This window comes from Physeter macrocephalus, chromosome 2 (assembly GCF_002837175.3).
Source record: "Physeter macrocephalus isolate SW-GA chromosome 2, ASM283717v5, whole genome shotgun sequence".
NCBI classification, from domain to species: Eukaryota; Metazoa; Chordata; class Mammalia; order Artiodactyla; family Physeteridae; genus Physeter; species Physeter macrocephalus.
In genome coordinates, this window is record NC_041215.1 from 132103882 (window position 1) to 132121362 (window position 17481).

The following is a 17481-nucleotide window of genomic DNA, read 5'->3' on the forward strand; positions in this document are numbered from 1 at the left end:
GGCGGGTGTGGGTCTCCCCGGGCCGGGCCGGCGCCCTCCCCGCAGGACCTGCACAGCCAAGGGGAGCTGGGCCCCTGCACTGCGACCCGCCGTCGGTCCCCTCTCGGCCGCCCCGGCTGCTGCCACCCGCTCACTGACCGACTTCCTGTTTCAGGCACTCGGCAAGGGAAAGGAAACGAGCTGCAGAGAACTTCCTCATTGCAGAGACCAAGCAAGAGAGCTCCTCCACCTTCCCAGCCCGCCCGCCCACTGCCTGCTGCCCGCGCCCTCTCACCCTCCAGCCCTGTCTCTTTCCTTTAATGGGTTTCAGTCCCCAGAGGGGCGAGCATCAGCTCAAGTCCTCCTGGGGGAACTGTCAGCTCCTCTGGGGTCAGGAGGTTCACGGCCGGCCTCTGAAGGAGCACGGCCGAGGCAGCGGCCATTCCGAGGCCCGTCCCAATGGCCCCGTGGGGTGGCCACGCCCTGGACATCAGCCTCAGCCCTCCGCTGGACCCCAAAGCTTTTAAACTCCCCGTCCACTCCCTCCAACAGGCCCACGGCACAGATGCTCGCAGGGCAGAGCTTCTCCGCTGGGACTAAGGCCTGCCCCAGGGCCGAGCAAAACTGGGGGAGGGGTACAGCCGAGCCCCCTCCCCATGTTGGAGACTCATGGCCACCCGGGCACTATTGAGCCCTGAGCACTGGGAGGACCTTAGGCGACACCCCCCGAGGGCTCCCAGGGCCCAGGTGACAGCTCCGTGACACATTTACACTTATCTCCAGGGCCAGTGGGTGTGAAGGAACACCCATGGCAACCCTTCTCCAGGGCAGAGCATTCTGACCTCTGCAGCCCAGCTTAGAGACACACAGAGGAGCCTGGAGTGCTCAGGACACGGACCTTTTACAACAGGGTGACGCGGGGGGCTGGGTTTTCACCTCTGGGTCTTTCTGGGACACTTGGGAAACTCACACATCCCCATGGGGCAAGCTGGTCACCTGGAAAGTATGATGTTCCTTCCTGAGTCCCGCATCTCAGCAGAGTTGGAGGTGGCCGGGCATGGCTGCCTTTGCCCACGGCTCAAAGGGGAGCTGCCTTCTGCGGGGCTGGGGGCCACCATCCTGGACCAGCAGACTCTGAGGGCTCTAAAGTGAACACCCTGCTTGGACCACAGGTGGGTGTCCTCAGTCCTCAGGTCAGCGCACCGGGGTGAAGGGGCAGGTGCCCAGCTATCGCACAGGGCCACCCCGTCCCGCCTCAGCCCTCAGCCCCCCAACATGACAAGAGAAGCCGCGTGCAGGGGCCCGGGCCAGGCAAGCCTCCATTCGAATCCGGCTCTTCTGCATTGGTGCTGCAGGAGCTGGTTGGGTTTCTTCTCTCTCTCAGCCCTGGTTTCCTCTTCTTTGCCTTAAGGAGGGCAGCCCCTAGAGGAGCGCACGTGTGCCAGGAGCCCCCAGCCCCTGCCACCTGCAGCAGCACTCGCAACAGTTGATGCTGAAAATCAAAGCAAAGGCCTGTGACTCAGGTGGACTGAATCCTGGACCGGCCTCACCTCCCGCCTCAGGGAAGAGCTGTCCGGGGAGGAAGTAAGGAAGGTGGTTAACTCAGGCCTGAGGCCGGGAAGTTCTGTCCATTGAGGGGGCCCCAGGGGTGGGCTGTTCCCACGGAGGGGTCATCTCGGGGGTCCCCTCCAGCATGGGGGGCAGCACGGTCAAGGCATGGCCACCCTGCTTCGGGCCCTTTCTGGGTTCAAGTGAAGTTCCTTCTGGAAACTCAGCCCAGCAGACTGCCTGGTCCTCGCGCTCACCTCCCCAAAGCCAGTTCCTCCCCAGGTGGCTCTGAGCTTCCTCTCCCCGACCACTGCCCCCTCCCCTGGTTCCTCCCACTGAACCCAGGGACGAAACCCCCAAGCCTTCAGCGAGCACGTATCAAGGCCCTCTAGCCAGGTCCTGAGCTAGGTATGGGGACACCAAGGTGGGGAGAAGAGCCGGCCTCCGGAAGCCGGCTCGACCCTGGAATGCCAACCCCCAAGCAAGCAACCCCTGGTGGAGAGCTCTCCTTCCCTGACTCCCAACTCAGCTCCACACCAAGTCAACCCTCTCCTAAGAGACCTGCTCCCACCATATACTTCTCAGGTTTCTCCTGTTTCCCTGCTGACCTCCACCAACTTCCTCCCTGCTGTCTGCCTCAAAGCCCCCGGGTCACTCCAGGGTCCATCAGGAGGATCCATCCACAATCCTTGCCCCATAGCACCTTGACCAACTCATCCCCAGAGACCCTCTATCACATCCAAGATGCTTCCACTTATAACTACCTCCCCCCAACACTGTCCAGCTTCCCACCTTCCCTTCCACACCTCTATTCCCCCTGAGTCCCACATTTCAGCAGGGTTGGGGAGGCCAGTGAGACCGTCCTTGCCATTTGATCCAGTGTAATTTCCCTTTGACACACACACAACACATACAAGACACATACATGTCATCCATGTTGCCCTAATTTTTAAGGTCCATCCCACCTTCGCTTCCTTCCCAACCCAATTACCTCAGCCATCTAACATGCTCAGCTTCCTTACCCCCCTGCCCTTCTGGCCCTGACACTCAGAAAACCCCAACTTCTAGATCAGTGTTGCCCTTATGGTGAATGGGGCCCCAGTAAATATTTTTTGCAGGGTCCCTGTCTATATACACAATTTCATTAAAACTTGTATTTTAAAATTCAGGGACCCACGTAAGGTAGTGATTTATCAATGAAGATTTAGAATAATGGACAGAGAAGAGGTAATTATGTATATGTTCAGTGTCCAATCAGTGCACCTGATGAGTCTTTGTGATGTCCAGGTCCTCTCTTCCTGTTCAGGTCCTGCTTTTTATTGTCAAATGCACCATTCCTGGCTGATTTTGTATGTCGTACAGCAAGATGAGGGTAGCAGGGCTACTGTTATTCACAATGCGGTGGCATTTCACAAGCTGTTCATTTCGAGACAACATAGATCTTCTTGCCTCTGCATTTCCTAACCCCATTCATTTATTGATGGTTATGTCATTACTTGTGACACTGCTTCATCCATTGCAACGCCCGTGAATACTGGCTTCCAATGATTCCCTCTGAGGTTGTTCCTTTGCTTCGTTGATATCCACGAATGCATACCTTACCCAGAGCATATGCCAGAAAATGTTAACGAGAGAGGTGGCAAGATGGTGTAGTAGGAGCACCTGAACCCACCTCCTTTTACAGACACACCCAGATTACACTTTCTTACAGAGCAACTAGCTATCAGAATGACCTGAAGACTAGCGGAACAGATTTCTCCACAACTAAAGACATAAAGAAGGAATCACAATGAGATGAGTAGGAAGGGTACAGATGCAGTAGAGTCAAGACCCACACCCCCAGGTTGGCAACCCACAAATGAGGTGAATATCACAATCATAGAGATTCTCCTCAAGGAACAAGGGGTCTGAGCCTTACATTGGATTCCCTAGCCCAGGGATCCTGCACAGGGATGAAAAGCCCCCAAAATGTCTGGTTTTGAAAACCAGCAGGGTTTATGTTCAGGACAGCCAGAGGGCCGTAGGAAACAGAGACCCTGCTTTTAAAGGATGCACACAAAATCTTACATATTCTGAGACCGGTGCAGAGGCGGTAGTTTGAAAGGAGCCTGTGTCAGACATATTTTCTGATCTTGGAGAACCTCCCAGAGCAGCAGCACGCAACTGGGACTCCCCCTGGGGACAGAGACGCTGACAGCAGCCATTTTGGGGAGCTTGTTCTATCCCAATAACACTGGCACTGGCACGCACCATTCTGGAATCCTCCCTCTAGCATATTAGTGTTGGGGACACAGCCCTGCCCACCAGTAGGCTGGTACCAGGCCCCAGGCCACCCCACCCTCTGGGCAGACAGACAGTCATGCAGAGACCCACAACTGAGCCAGCAGCAGATCCACACCCTTCTGGGCTACACAGCCAACCATGCAAGAAGCCTACCCTGTCCTCCAGGGGGCCCACAGCCATCACATAAGGCATGGTCTTGCAGCCAACTGGGCCAGGGGCCAGCCCCACCTACCAGCATGCCCACAAAAGTTAGCCTCACCGCAACAGAAGGGCACATGCAGACCATACAGGGGGCACTCCTAGAGCATACAGCTCTGGTGACCAAAGGGGAGTTTGCTGCTGGGCCTTACAGGACATCTCCTACATAAGGCCACTTTTCCAAGATTTGGAAATGTAACCGACCTACCTAACACGCAGAAATAAACACAGAATATTGGGGAAAAATGAGGCGACAGAGGAATATGAGCCAAATGAAGGAACAAGACATAACCTTAGAAAAAGAACTAAACAAAGTGGAGATAAACAATCTACCCCATAATGGGTTTGAGGTAACAATCATAAAGATACTTACCAAACTCAGGAGAAGAATGGATGAACACAGAATTTCAATAAAGAGTTACAAAGTATAAAAAAGAACCCAAAAGAACTGAAGAATACAATAATTGAAATAAAACACACTAAAAGGAATCAGCAGTAGAGTAAATTATACAGAAGAACAGATCAGTGATCTGGAAGACAGAGTAATGGAAATTACCCAAGCTGAACAGAAGAAAGAAAAAGAATTTTTAAAAATGAGGATAGTTTAAGAGACCTCTAGGACTATATTAAGCATACTAACATTTACACTAGGGCTCTCAGAAGAAGAGAAAGAGAAAGGGTCAGAGGACATATCTGAAGAAATAACAACTGAAAACAGCCCTAACCCGGGGAAGGAAACAGCACCCAGGTTCAGGAAGCACAGAGAGTCCCTAGTAAGATGGACCCAAAGAGGTCCATGCTAAGATACATTATAATTAAAATGGCAAAAATTAAAGATAAAGAGAGAATCTTAAAAGCAGCAAGAGAAAAGCAACTAGTTACATACCAGGGAACTCCCATAAGACAATCAGTTTTTTCAGCAGAAACTTTGTAGGCCAGAAGCGAGTGGAACAATGTATTCAAAGTGATGAAAGAAAAAACTTACAACCAAGAATACTCTACCCAAGATTATCTTTCAGATTAGAAGGAGAGAGCAAGAGTTTTGACAAGCAGAAGCTAGAAGATCCCAGCACCACTAAACTAGTTTTACAAGAAATGTTAAGGGGACTTTTCTAAGCAGGAAGAAAAGGTCACAACTAGAAATATGAAAAATTATGAAAGGAAAAATCTCATCAGTAAAGACAAACATACAGTAGAGCTAGTAGGTCAACAACTTATAAAGCTAGTAGGAGTGTTAAAAGACACAAGACAAAAAAAATATCTCAAATAAACAACCTACCCTTACACCTAGAGGAAATAGGAAAAGAACAATAAATAGAACCCAAAGTTAGTAGAAGGAAAGAAATCATAAAGATCAGAGCAGAAATAAATGAAATAGAGACTAAAAAAATAAAATAGGAAATTTCAATGACACTAAGAGCTGGTTCTTCAAAAAGATAAACAAATTTGATATACCTATAGCCACTCATTAAGGAAAAAAAAGAGAGGGCCCACATAAATAAAATCAGAAATGAAAAGGAGAAGTTACAATGGACACCACAGAAATACAAAGGATCATGAGATTACTGTGAACAATTATACACCAATAAAATGGGCAACATAGGAGAAATGGACAAATTTCTAGAAATGTACAATCTCCAAAGATTGAACCAGGAAGAAATAGAAAACATGAACAGACCAATTACTAGTAAAAAAAAAACAAAAAAACAAAAAAAAAAACCAAACTCCCCAAACCCAAAAGTCCAGGACCAGTTGGCTTCACAGCTGAATTCTACCAAAAATTTAGATAATACCTACCTATCCTTCTCAAACTAGTCCAAGAAATTGCAGAGGAAGGAATGCTTCTGAACTCATTCTATGAAATCACCATCACCCTGACACCAAAATCAGACAAAGATATTACTAAAAAGAAACTTACAGACAAATATTACTCATGAACATAGATGCAAAAATCCTCCACAAAATATTAGCAAGCTGAATTCAACAATACAATAAAAGGATCACATACCATGATCAAGTGAGATTTATCCCAGGGATGCGAGGATAGTACAATATCTGCAAATCAATAGGTGTGATACGTTGTTATTGTAAACATTAACAAAGTGAGGAATAAAAATCATATGATCATCTCAATAGATGCAGAAAAAGCTTTGGACAAAATTCAACATCCATTTATGATTAAAACTCTCAACCAAGTGGGTATATAAGGGACACACCTCAACATAATAAAGGCCATATATGACAAGCCCACGGCCAACATCATATTCAATGGTGAAAAGCTGAAAGCATTTCCTCTAAGATCAGGAACAAGACAAGAATGTCCACTCTCGCCACTTTTATTCAACATAGTATGGGAAGCCTTAGCTACAGGAATCAGAAGAAAAAAAGAAAGAAAAGGAATCTGAAGTGGAAAGGAAGAAGTAAAACTGTCATTGTTTGCAGATGACATGATACTGTACATAGGAAACCCTAAAGACGCCAGCAGAAAACTACTAGAGCTAATAAATGAATTTGGTAGAGTAGCAGGATACAAAATTAATGCACAGAAATCTTTTGCATTTCTATACACTATCAGCATGCTATCAGAAAGAGAAATTAAGAAAGCAATCCCATTTACAATCACATCAAAAAGAATAAAATACCTATGAATAAATCTAACTAAGGAGGTAAAAGATCTGTACTTGGAAAACCAAAAGACACTGATGAAAGGAATTGAAGATGTCACAAACAAGATGGAAAGATACATTGTGTACGTAGATTGGAAGAATTAACATTGTTAAAAATGACCATACTACCCAAGGCAATCTACAGACTCAATGCAATCTCTATCAAAATACCAATGGCATTTTTCACAGACCCAGAACAAATAATTCTATAATTTGTATGGAAACACAGAAGATCTCAAATAGCCAAAACAATCTTGAAAAAGAAAAACAAAACTAGAGATATGATGCTCCCTGATTTCAAACTATACTACGAAGTTGCAGTAATAATAACAGCGTTGTACTGACACAAAACAGACACATAGATTAATGGAACAGAATAGAGGGCCCAGAAATGAACCCACACGTACATGGGCAATTAATCTATGACAGAGGAGGCAAGAACATACAATGGGGAATAGATAGCCTCTTCAGTAAATGGTTTTGGGCAAACTGGACAGCTACATGCAAGAGACTCAAACTGGACTACTCTCTCACACCACACACAAAAATAAATTCAAAATGGATTGAAGACTTAAATGTAAGGCCTGAAACCATGAAACTTCTAGAAGAATACATAAGCAGTATTCTCTCTAACATCGGTATTAGTAGTATTTGTTTTGGTGCTGTCTCCTCAGGCAAGGTAAACAAAAACAAACAGATGAGACTACATCAAACTAAGAAGCTTTTGCATAGTGAAGGAAACTATCAACAACGTGAAAAGGCCACCTACTGAATGGGAGAAGATATTTGCACACAATATATCCTACAAGGGGTTAATATCCAAAATATACAAAGAATTCATACAACTCAATGTCAAAAAAACCAAACAACCCAATTTAAAAATGGGCAGAGGTTCTCAGTAGAGCACCTCTAGAAGCTCTGGGAAGGACAGACAAAACCTCAGTGCTGAAGAAATGAACTTACATGGCAGGTGCCAAGACATAGGAAGGATTCTGCTTCTGAAAACTCAGGTGGAGGCAGGTGACAGGGACAGGACCGAGAGAGGTGCAATGATCCCATTGCAGCACCAAGCTGCTTACCAGGTGCCAAGACATAGGAAGGATTCTGCTTCTGAAAACTCAGGTGGAGGCAGGTGACAGGGACAGGACCGAGAGAGGTGCAATGATCCCATTGCAGCACCAAGCTGCTTACCAGGTGTCCTTCCACCCTGGACAGGAAGCAGAGTGGGTTTCAAAGTCTGGGAAGGGGTCAGACAAGAAGAAGGACCGTGGAGTCCCAGCAGTAGGGATGAGGAAGAGACGCAGGGTCACTTCACACATGGTGGGACCAGATTGCTAAGTATGAATCACCATGCTTCCCTTTCCCTCCCGGGTTCATTGAAACTCTTTATTGTACCCCAGGGCACCCTAGTCCCTACCAGCCTGGGCCAAGTAGGTGTCGGCCATTGATTCCCATGGGAAAGAAGTCAGCGAGTGAAAGTAGCTACTCACCAAGAGCGAAGGGAGGGGTGATAGTCAGCTTTATGTGTCAACGTGGCTGGGCCACAGTACCCAGATATGTGGTCAAACAGTGTTCTAGATGTCTCAGTGAAGACGTTCATCGACGTGATTAGCACTGAACTCAGTAGACTCTGAGTAAAGCAGGTGACTCTCCGTATCGTGGGTGGGCTCGTGCAATCCGTCGAAGGCCCGAATAGAAAAAGGCGGAGGTTCCCCAAAGAAGAGGGGATTCGGTCAGCAGACTGCCTTCAGACTCAAACTGCAGCCTCCGCTCATCTCTGGTCCCCAGGCTGCAGGCCCATCCTGCAGATGCTGGACTTGCCTAGCCTCCACAACGATGTGGGCCAATTCCTTAAAATAAATCTCTTTCTATATCCTCGTTCCACTGGCGTTGTTCCTCTGGAGAACCCTAATTCAGAAGGGAATACTTAACTATGAAGTTTGAAAGCTGCTCACTTGGCCGGTGTAATCAGGAGTGAACTTCCCTCACCCCAGACCTGAAAAAAAAAGGCATCTTGGGCTGGAGAAGGGGGTGGAGTGGCCACTCACAGAGAACCAGGTAGGACCAGGAGGCCCGAGCCTCCGGTGATCAAGCACCATCCCTCCCAGTACCAGGGGCCCAGGGCAAGTGGGTCAGACCCCCACCCGGAAGGAGTGACACCCTCCTCTGTCTTGAGAACTGCCCTCCCCCCATCGGCCCCTCCCAAATCAAAGGCCAAGGACTATTGTTATTGAGGGATCGTCCCCCTGACCCTCTGCTGGGAAGGAAGGACTGCTCACCCTTCAGCCCTCTCTCTCCTAGCCTCCCTCCCCGGTTGCTCTGGGGTCTGCCAGGATGCCCGGCTGCCCCCGCCTGCCTTTGTCTTCCACTTCTGCTACTGGCATCTTTGAGATGACCTTTCCAGATCCTCTCCCCGGACCCCTGCAGACACCGATTTGGTTCACATTTGGTTCAACAGTCCTCTGAATGCTTGGCTGGGCTCCTCACAGGCCCTTAAGCCTCAGGCCTCCTGAAGAGTGGGGAGGTGATGCCTCAATTCACAGCACTGCCCACCCTCTTTTCCCCGCATCTCTGATAACTCTGTTTCAGAGTGTAAATCAGGCCCTGAGTTACACACACGGGAGCAAGGCCAGGGCCTGAATCTCACTCTGCCACAAATATCTAGCGTCTGAAGGGCGCCTGTGGAGTTAGGTAATGTGCCTGGTGCGGTGGGTGATGTCCACCCGGCAGGTCTCCGAGGTGCCTGCGGAATGGTGGGCAGAGCCTCGCTGGGCTCCAGTTGGCAGGTGACATCAGGGGCGCCTGGTTCGAAGGAGGACAGGATTCTATAAAAGTGCTTTTGACCGGAGACTAAAAATAACCTAAATGGGTCAGATTCTGAGCCTTGTCATTCCCCGTCACCAGGGGGAGCCTCAAACTCTGCCCTCTACCGATGAGTTCATGTGTGACCTGCTGCTTGGGCTGTCACTTTCTGAGAGCCCCAACTCACGTGTTCCCATAGTAACCATGCCAGCAGGGATGGAAGCAATTTTCCAAGGGGTCCAGGGGCCCACCGAGTCCATGAGCTCTGCTCCAGGAGGTCCCTTGAGTACCAAAGACCTGGCAATGAGCCGCCCTCCCCTTCCACTGAAGATGCCAGAAAAATCAAATGGGCCTGAACTGCAGCTAGGAGAATGAGGCTTAACATTGGGAAGAATTGGGTGACGGACAGTCACAGCCACAAAAACAATTTGGGTCTTTTGCCAAGACTGTTAAGGACACCAGAAAATATTCGTAATACAATGGTAAGTAAAAGAAGAAAAAGAAAAAGAAAAAAAAAAAAAAACTCAGGAAACTGATTGGAGGTACTGACTCCAACTGTGCAAAAAGCTTTATCTTGGGAAATCACCGAATATGAAGAATATGGAATTAGGTGGCATATCTTCCTTCTACTTTACCCTTTAGGACCACATACTACTTTTATGATAATAAAAATTAAATAAATAAACAGACAACTCTGGTTCTGGATGGTGTGTGTGAAATTCCGAGGCTTTACCTGGATGGCTCGTCGCATTCCTGGTGGCACCTCCCCCAACACACCTCCCTTGGGATTCCTGAGAAAGAGACTGACTTCTTTTCCTTAATTGAAAAGTAACACATGAACAGAGTAAAAGGTCAACCAGCACAATGCAAAATAAGTTTTCCTGCCAGCCCAGAGCCCCCTACCCCCAGCCACTGCCCGAGGGACAGCATCTTGTGAATTCTTGCAAAACTTTCTACACATATGCAAGCATATTTTTGCAAGACCTCTTTTCTTTTTACCCTGTTGTACACCTTGCTTTTTTCACTTAACAATGCTTCATGAACGTTTCATGGAGCTTTTTTTGTATCTCCCACATCCTGTTTAAAGCCAGCATACTATTCCTATAGCCAGCACAGTGCATTGTACCGGTCACCTGTTAACGGACACTTAGATTGTTAACAATATTTGCTGTCACAAACCATGTGACAGCCTGCACACTGGCCATTCATCTTTGGGATCTGTGCAGTCAGGTATCTGCAAGATACATACCCTAAAATTAAGAGCAACTTTAGGGTAAGTGTCGGGTAATTATCTTGAGTTTCTGGCAGGCGTTCTGGGTGACTTCATCAGGTCAAAAGGTCAGATTCCATCCAGGCTGAGACGTGCCTAAATCATACCTCCATAATGGCCTCCTGGCTCCACGTTTTTTGGTTTTTTTCACACACACACACACACACACACACACACACACACACACACACAAACACACTGTATTTTATTTTTACAAGAGATAAATAAACTGACACCAAGCATTGTAAATGGATGACCACAACAAAAGCAACAATGATTGCAATTAACAAACATGAAACACACTCATACTGTGTCATAATATTGACCTTCAGTCCAGTAACCCTCCACTGTAACAGCTCCTTTACTTTGCAGTGAAAATTGATTTGTATATTTTTTGCCTCTGAGTCCTTGTGGGATTTTTTTTTTATTCAAACAGAAAGTCACAAAAATTATAATCATCCTCATGAGTTCACTCAGTCCCATGTAATTCATTTTTTTTTCATCTTGATCTTTTGTTAGCACTTTTATGAATTCATCAGTTTTCCATTAGAGTTCTGAACTCCATTTTATTTATTTATTTTATTTTATTTTATTTTTTTGGCCACACTGCTTGCAGGATCTCAGTTCCCCAACCAGGGACTGAACCCAGGCCATGGCAGTGAAAGCCTGGAATCCTAACCACTAGGCCACCAGGGAACTCTCCCGGCTACATTTTAGACAGCTCTCTTAGCAATATTGACTCCATTTTTATCTTCCTTTACAGGCCTCAGAGGCCCCATCAGCTTTGCACCTTCCTTGTACCAAGCCTACACCTAGTGTGTACAGCCAGACAGCCAGTAACCAAAGTAACCGAGGTGCCAGAGCAACTGCCATCCCGCCCCCAGGCTCTCTGTCCCCGGGGTCAGGTTTGCCAACCACTGGAGACAGCAACTCCAGCCATCAGACTCGGGTACACCTGCCCCAGCCACCCAGCTGCCACTGACATTTCCTGGGGCACCCGCGCCGCCCAGGCCCCCGTGCCACCTCAACCTCTGTTCTGGCCCCAGGCACTTCCCAAGCCTGAATCATGACACAACCCTCCCTCGGCAGGGCCTGTTACCGTGTTTCCTGAACGTGTTCTGCCCACGGCCACTTGCTTTCCGTGGTGATTACGTGTCAGCTCCTTCCCAGCTTCCTGTTCTGTTCCTCTTCCTCTCTGCTTCGATAGCCAGCAGTTCTCTTAGCTGATGTGCCCAAACCTGAACCAAAACCACCCTGTTGGCTCCAGCTTTATTCCCATCAGGATCTTCTGCCCAGTGTCCTCATGTGAGCTTCCTCCCCCTGCGTGGCTGCCCCCGGTCTCAGGAAACCCTGCGTGTTCCTGACTATATCCTTGCCCATCGATCAGCTCCTAAAACTGCATGAAAGTCACCTCTGAACCACCCCTCGGCCCCGCTCTCCCTTCCGCCATCCCACACTGCACCCCGTTCCCTGACTGCTCCAGACTTCCAGGCTGCCGGAAGCACAGGCTTTTTCTGACACTCTGCTGAACGGCATCCCTCCCGTTCGAGCCCAAGCCCGGATCCTGCACAACTTTGCCTGCTCTTGCGCAGAGCAGTTCCTATCACACTTGTATTGTTTTGCAGGCACCTCTCTTATCCCCTCCTTAATTATCACCTCCTCAAGAATCCACATTTGTCTTATTCGTCCCTCAGGGCTGCTGCATCCGGGCCACACTGCCAGGTAGTAGACGTCTTAGTCAGAACGAGCTGCCACAACAAAATAGCACAGACTGCGGGGCTTCAACACTAGACATTTATTTTCTCACAGTTCTGGAGGCTGGAAGCCCAAGATCAGGAAGCCCAGGATGGCTGCCTTCTCTCTGTGTCCTCACATGGCTTTTCTTCGGTACCTGTGTATGGAGAGAGAGACAGAGACAGAGAGCAGTATCTCTCTTCCTCTTATAAGGCCAACAAGCCAACAGGATTAGAACCAAACCCATCCTTATGAACTCATTTAATCTTTTTTTTTGTTAATTGAGGTATACTTGATGTACAATGTTATGTAAGTTTCAGGTGTTACAACATAGTGACTCACAATTTTTAAAGGTTATACTCCATTTATAGTTATTATAAAATCTTGGCTCTATTTCCTGTGCTGTACAATATATCCTTGTAGCTTATTTATTTTATACACAGTAGTTTATACCTTTTAATCCTCTACCCCTATCTTGCCCCTTCCCCCTTCCCTCTCCCCACTGGTAACCACTAGTTTGTTCTCTATATCTGTGAGTCTGCTTCTTTTTCGTTTTATTCACTAGTTTGTTGGATTTATTAGATTCCACACATAGGCGATATCATACAGTATTTGTCTTTCTCTGTCTGACTTATTTCACTAAGCATAATACCCTCCAAATCTATCCATGTTGTTGCAAAAAGCAAAATTTCATTCTTTTTTATGGTTGAGTAGTATTCCATTGCATACATATATACTACATCTTTATCCATTCATCTGTTGGTGGACACTTAGGCTGCTTCCATATCTTGGCAATTGTAAATAATGCTACTATGAATATTGGGGTGCATGTATCTTTTCGAACTAGTGGGGTTTTTTGGATATATACCCAGGGGTGGAACTGCAAACTCATTTAACCTTAATCACCTCCTAAAAACCCCATTTTGAAATACAGTCACATTGGGGGTCAGGGTTTCAACATATGAATTTGGAGGGGAAACAATTCAGTCCATAGCAGTACCCACTAAATATTTGCTGAATTATAACAGTAGTCAGTGAATGTCTTTCTACCAGCGACCACGTGTAAGACACTGTGCTAAGCTCTCAGCATGAACTGCCTCATTCATTCCTTGTGATACCCCGTAAGGGAGGTCCTATTATTATCGCCGTTTTACTCATAGAGAAATTGAGAACAAGAGAGGTGAAGTAATCCATCTGCAAGTTAGTGGCAGATCGGAGATTCTAGCTCATGTTTGCTTAATCTCGTAACCACTATGCATGCTCCACACTTTGGTTTAGGTGAGCCCAGAATTCTGTGCTGGACTCTGAAATTCTTAGGACCGATCCTTTGCTCCATTCCCCTAAATCCTCCCCAGCATCCTCTCTGGAAGCCCCTTGGGCCCTCATGGCAACAGGTACCCAGACCACTGTTGGAAGCAGCACAGATGCAGGAGTAGCTGGGTTCCAGGCCTGGGGTGATGGTCCCCTGCATAAAGTTTCAGATGACCATTTTAAGGGTCCTTGGAGATGAGTGTGGACTGTAGAATCAGAACAGGTTCCTGGTAGAATAGAACCTGGTGGAATAGTCTCACCCAATCCACTAGGCTTTTTTTGTGAACTCAAATGTCACTTGCTGACCACCTGGTAGAGGTATGGTAGAGGGGGCCTTGGCTGGTTATCGAACCATCAAACTGCAAATCCCTTCCCACCGGAAGGTACTTGTTCTCATTGTAACTGTGACCTATTTGATGTCCCAAATCTACAGTTCCAAGTCCTGGTTTGCAAAGGATTTCCAGGTGCATCTTCCCAAAACCTCGCTTGGGTCTCACCACTCCCTGACTGAGAATCTTCGAACAGCTCTTACTGCCTATAGGACAAAGTCCCAAATCCTTTTCTTGCAAAGACTCTCTAATCTAGCCACTACCTCCTTCTCTCCTTATTTCCCATCCCACCCCTGGGGACCTGGCAAGAGTCCTCCTTACCCCATGTATGGATTGGCACCTACTCCCACCTCTGCACATTATAGCTGCAGAGCTTGAAACGTATGTAACCTGAACCTTGAGCTCTGGACCTAGCTCCACCCTTCAGACCAAGATGTCCTTCCCTTCCATCTCTCATAAGCCCCAGTCCTTGCCCCGACCCCGCCTTTTACCCTCCCCACGTCCACACAGTTAGCCTCTATCACATCCTAGACTCCTCTCCTCGGGGCTTTCAGTCTCCTCATCACCCCTCTCCTCCTGCCACACCTCCCTGAAAACCTCCAGCCAGACTCCCTCCTGATGGGGCTACCGACCCTCACAGAGAATTCCCCCTCCAGGACAAACCCACAGCTCCCAACCAGCATGGCAGCCAGGCTCTTCCAGACATGGCTTCTGCCTTTTCTGTTGGCTGCATTTTTCCTGTTGACCTTGCTTTCCTACCTCACCTCTCCACACTCTTCAGAGCAGCTCATTAAAAAACCCTCATTTTTCTGCCTCCAAACAGTAGATGGGTCTCCCAGGCCACCTTCGAATGTATCCACGTCTGCCTCTAGCCGCAACGTCCTCCTGTACTTCTCCAGGGTTCCCTTGTCACCCGCTGGGACAGCTCCCAAAGCCACCCTGACCCTCCTGGATTTTCTTCTCTCCCCTTGTCGCACTCCTCCCCCTCCCTCTATAACAAGCTTAACATTTTTCCATCTTAAAAAAACCACAGTCTTCCCTGCCAACGGTTCTCAGCCTTGACTGTGTATTTGAAATTGGCCCACCCCAGGCCAGTTAAATAGAAATCTCTCTGCTGGGGTGCAGACATCCCCTGGCTACTTCCACGGGCAGCTAAGACTGAGAACTAGGCATCCACCCGCCTCCTCCTTGCCTGGGTATCACCCTGTCTCTTTGCCTTAACTGATGACTTTTTGGAATAAACTGTCCTCACTCACTGTCACATTGTCATCACTTCTCATCCGGACCTCCAGGGGCTTCCTTCTCTCAAGTCCTGGCCACGGCATGTGACCCTGTGGGCCTCTTCCACCCCCCTACAATTCTTCTGGTGGCTCCTCCAGTTTTCCATCTTCCTCTCTGACCATCCCGTCTCATCCCCACCCTCTAATATACTGGTATTTCCCCGGCTTGTGTTCTCGAACTTCTCTGTGTCTATCCCATGCTCTCAGGGCGTTTTCCCCACTTACGGCTTCCAAAACTGCATTTCCCGCCCTGACCTCCTTCCTGAGCTCCCGTCCGCACTTCCTGCTGCCTCCGTGCATATCCAATGGACACGTAAGCCCCACCTCATCTGGATTTTCCATCTTTACACCGAAAACCTGTTCTTCCACATGCATCGCTTATCTATGTAGATTACTGTCACCAAACCGCCCAGCCTCCCAAGCCAGAATCCAAGTGACATCTTCAGCCCCACCCACATCTGATGGATCACTGAGCCATAGAACCCTCTGGAATCCACTCCCTTCGATGCAGCCCCACCTGTGCTGGTTTCATTCCACTCTTGCACGATTTGTCCCCTGGACTTTTTAAGAGAGCCTTCACCAGCCCGTCCTCCCTCATGTTCCTTCCCACCCACCCATACCTGTGGTTCTGTCCTCTGCATTTCTACCAGGGCTCTCTCTCTAAAATGCAAATCTGAGTCTGCCATTCCTCCAGGTGAAATCCCCCGATACCTTCCTCTAATGTTGGATGAAATGCAAGCTCCCTGGCAGGTCACACCAAGTCCTTCAAGGTCCCCGGCTCTCCCACCTTTCCTGGTCTTTTTCATCCTCTCCCCCACTCACTCCAGCTCTGCTATGACCACATCGGGACCTCTCGTGTGTCCATTCATTCCTTCACTCTTTCACTTAACAGATATTGACTGAGAGCCTGCCATGTGCCCAGACACTGCCCCAGACCCCAGGGCACAAACCCTCTGCCATCTTGGAGTTTACACCCTACGCTGGGTCTTGCCCTGTGCTGTGACCCATCCGCAGTCTAACTCCTTCCCAGCCAGGCAGGAAAACGGCAGACTCAGGAACCCGACCTCCTGGCTAGGCCACTTACCAGCTTGTAAAATCACGGTTAAGTGGCTTAATTCCTCTCTGCCTCAGTTTCTTCCTCTGTCAAATGGGGGTGATAACAGTGACCTGCCTCACAGGATGAAATGAGTGAATGCCTGCAAAGGGCTTGGAATAAGGCCTGCTGAACAGTCAGGCCTCAAGAGACATTCACTTGTTTTATACCCTCAGCTTAGTGCCTAACACACAGTGAGTATGTGATACACGCTTTCTTGTTGGATTAAAGAAGAAAAAAATATATTTAGCTCATTGAAAGTTAGGTTCTCACTGAAAACCAGTGGCCCTGATGTTACAAAACCACACTCAGAATGTCACTGAAAGATCTAGAAAGAAGAAAGATGCTTCCCAAGTGGGAGGAATGTGATTCAGGTGACAAAGGCTAGCTGAGCGCCCTCTGACCCAGAGCTTCCTTGGGCAGAAGGGAGGGCTTGATGGCTCAACCAATGGCCCTTAAGGAGTGAAGGAAAAGGAAAGGAGGTGACGGTGGTCAGGTTGCCACCTTCTTTTGCTGGGACCGTGAACTTCTAGTCCAACACAGGGTCATGGTGGGGATCCCCACAGGGGCCTGATACAGTCCAGGTGAGGGCTGTGTGAAGCTGAGCCAGTCACCCGCCTCCTCAGGCCTCTGTTCTGATCTCGTCAGATGAGCAAAGTTCGAACAGGTAATATTCAAGGCCCTTCTGAGCTCTGCGATTCTAGAACTTCCTGTATGTGTGTCTACCTCTGGTCTTTAACCAGATTATAATCCACATCAGGGAGAAAACAAGGACCGTGATTTATGAATTAAAGAACAAATGCATGACTTAATCATTTTTTCTGGGAGCTCAGCTGTGTAAAAGTATAAAAGAAGAAAGCCATTTCAGGGCATTTTAAGCTCATAGTGGGGAGTTGTGCTTTCCATTTACAAACTACACGTTTCAAGAGAATTCAACTACTCATCTTTGACTCAGTAATTCCTTCCAGGGGATTCAGTTTACAGAAAT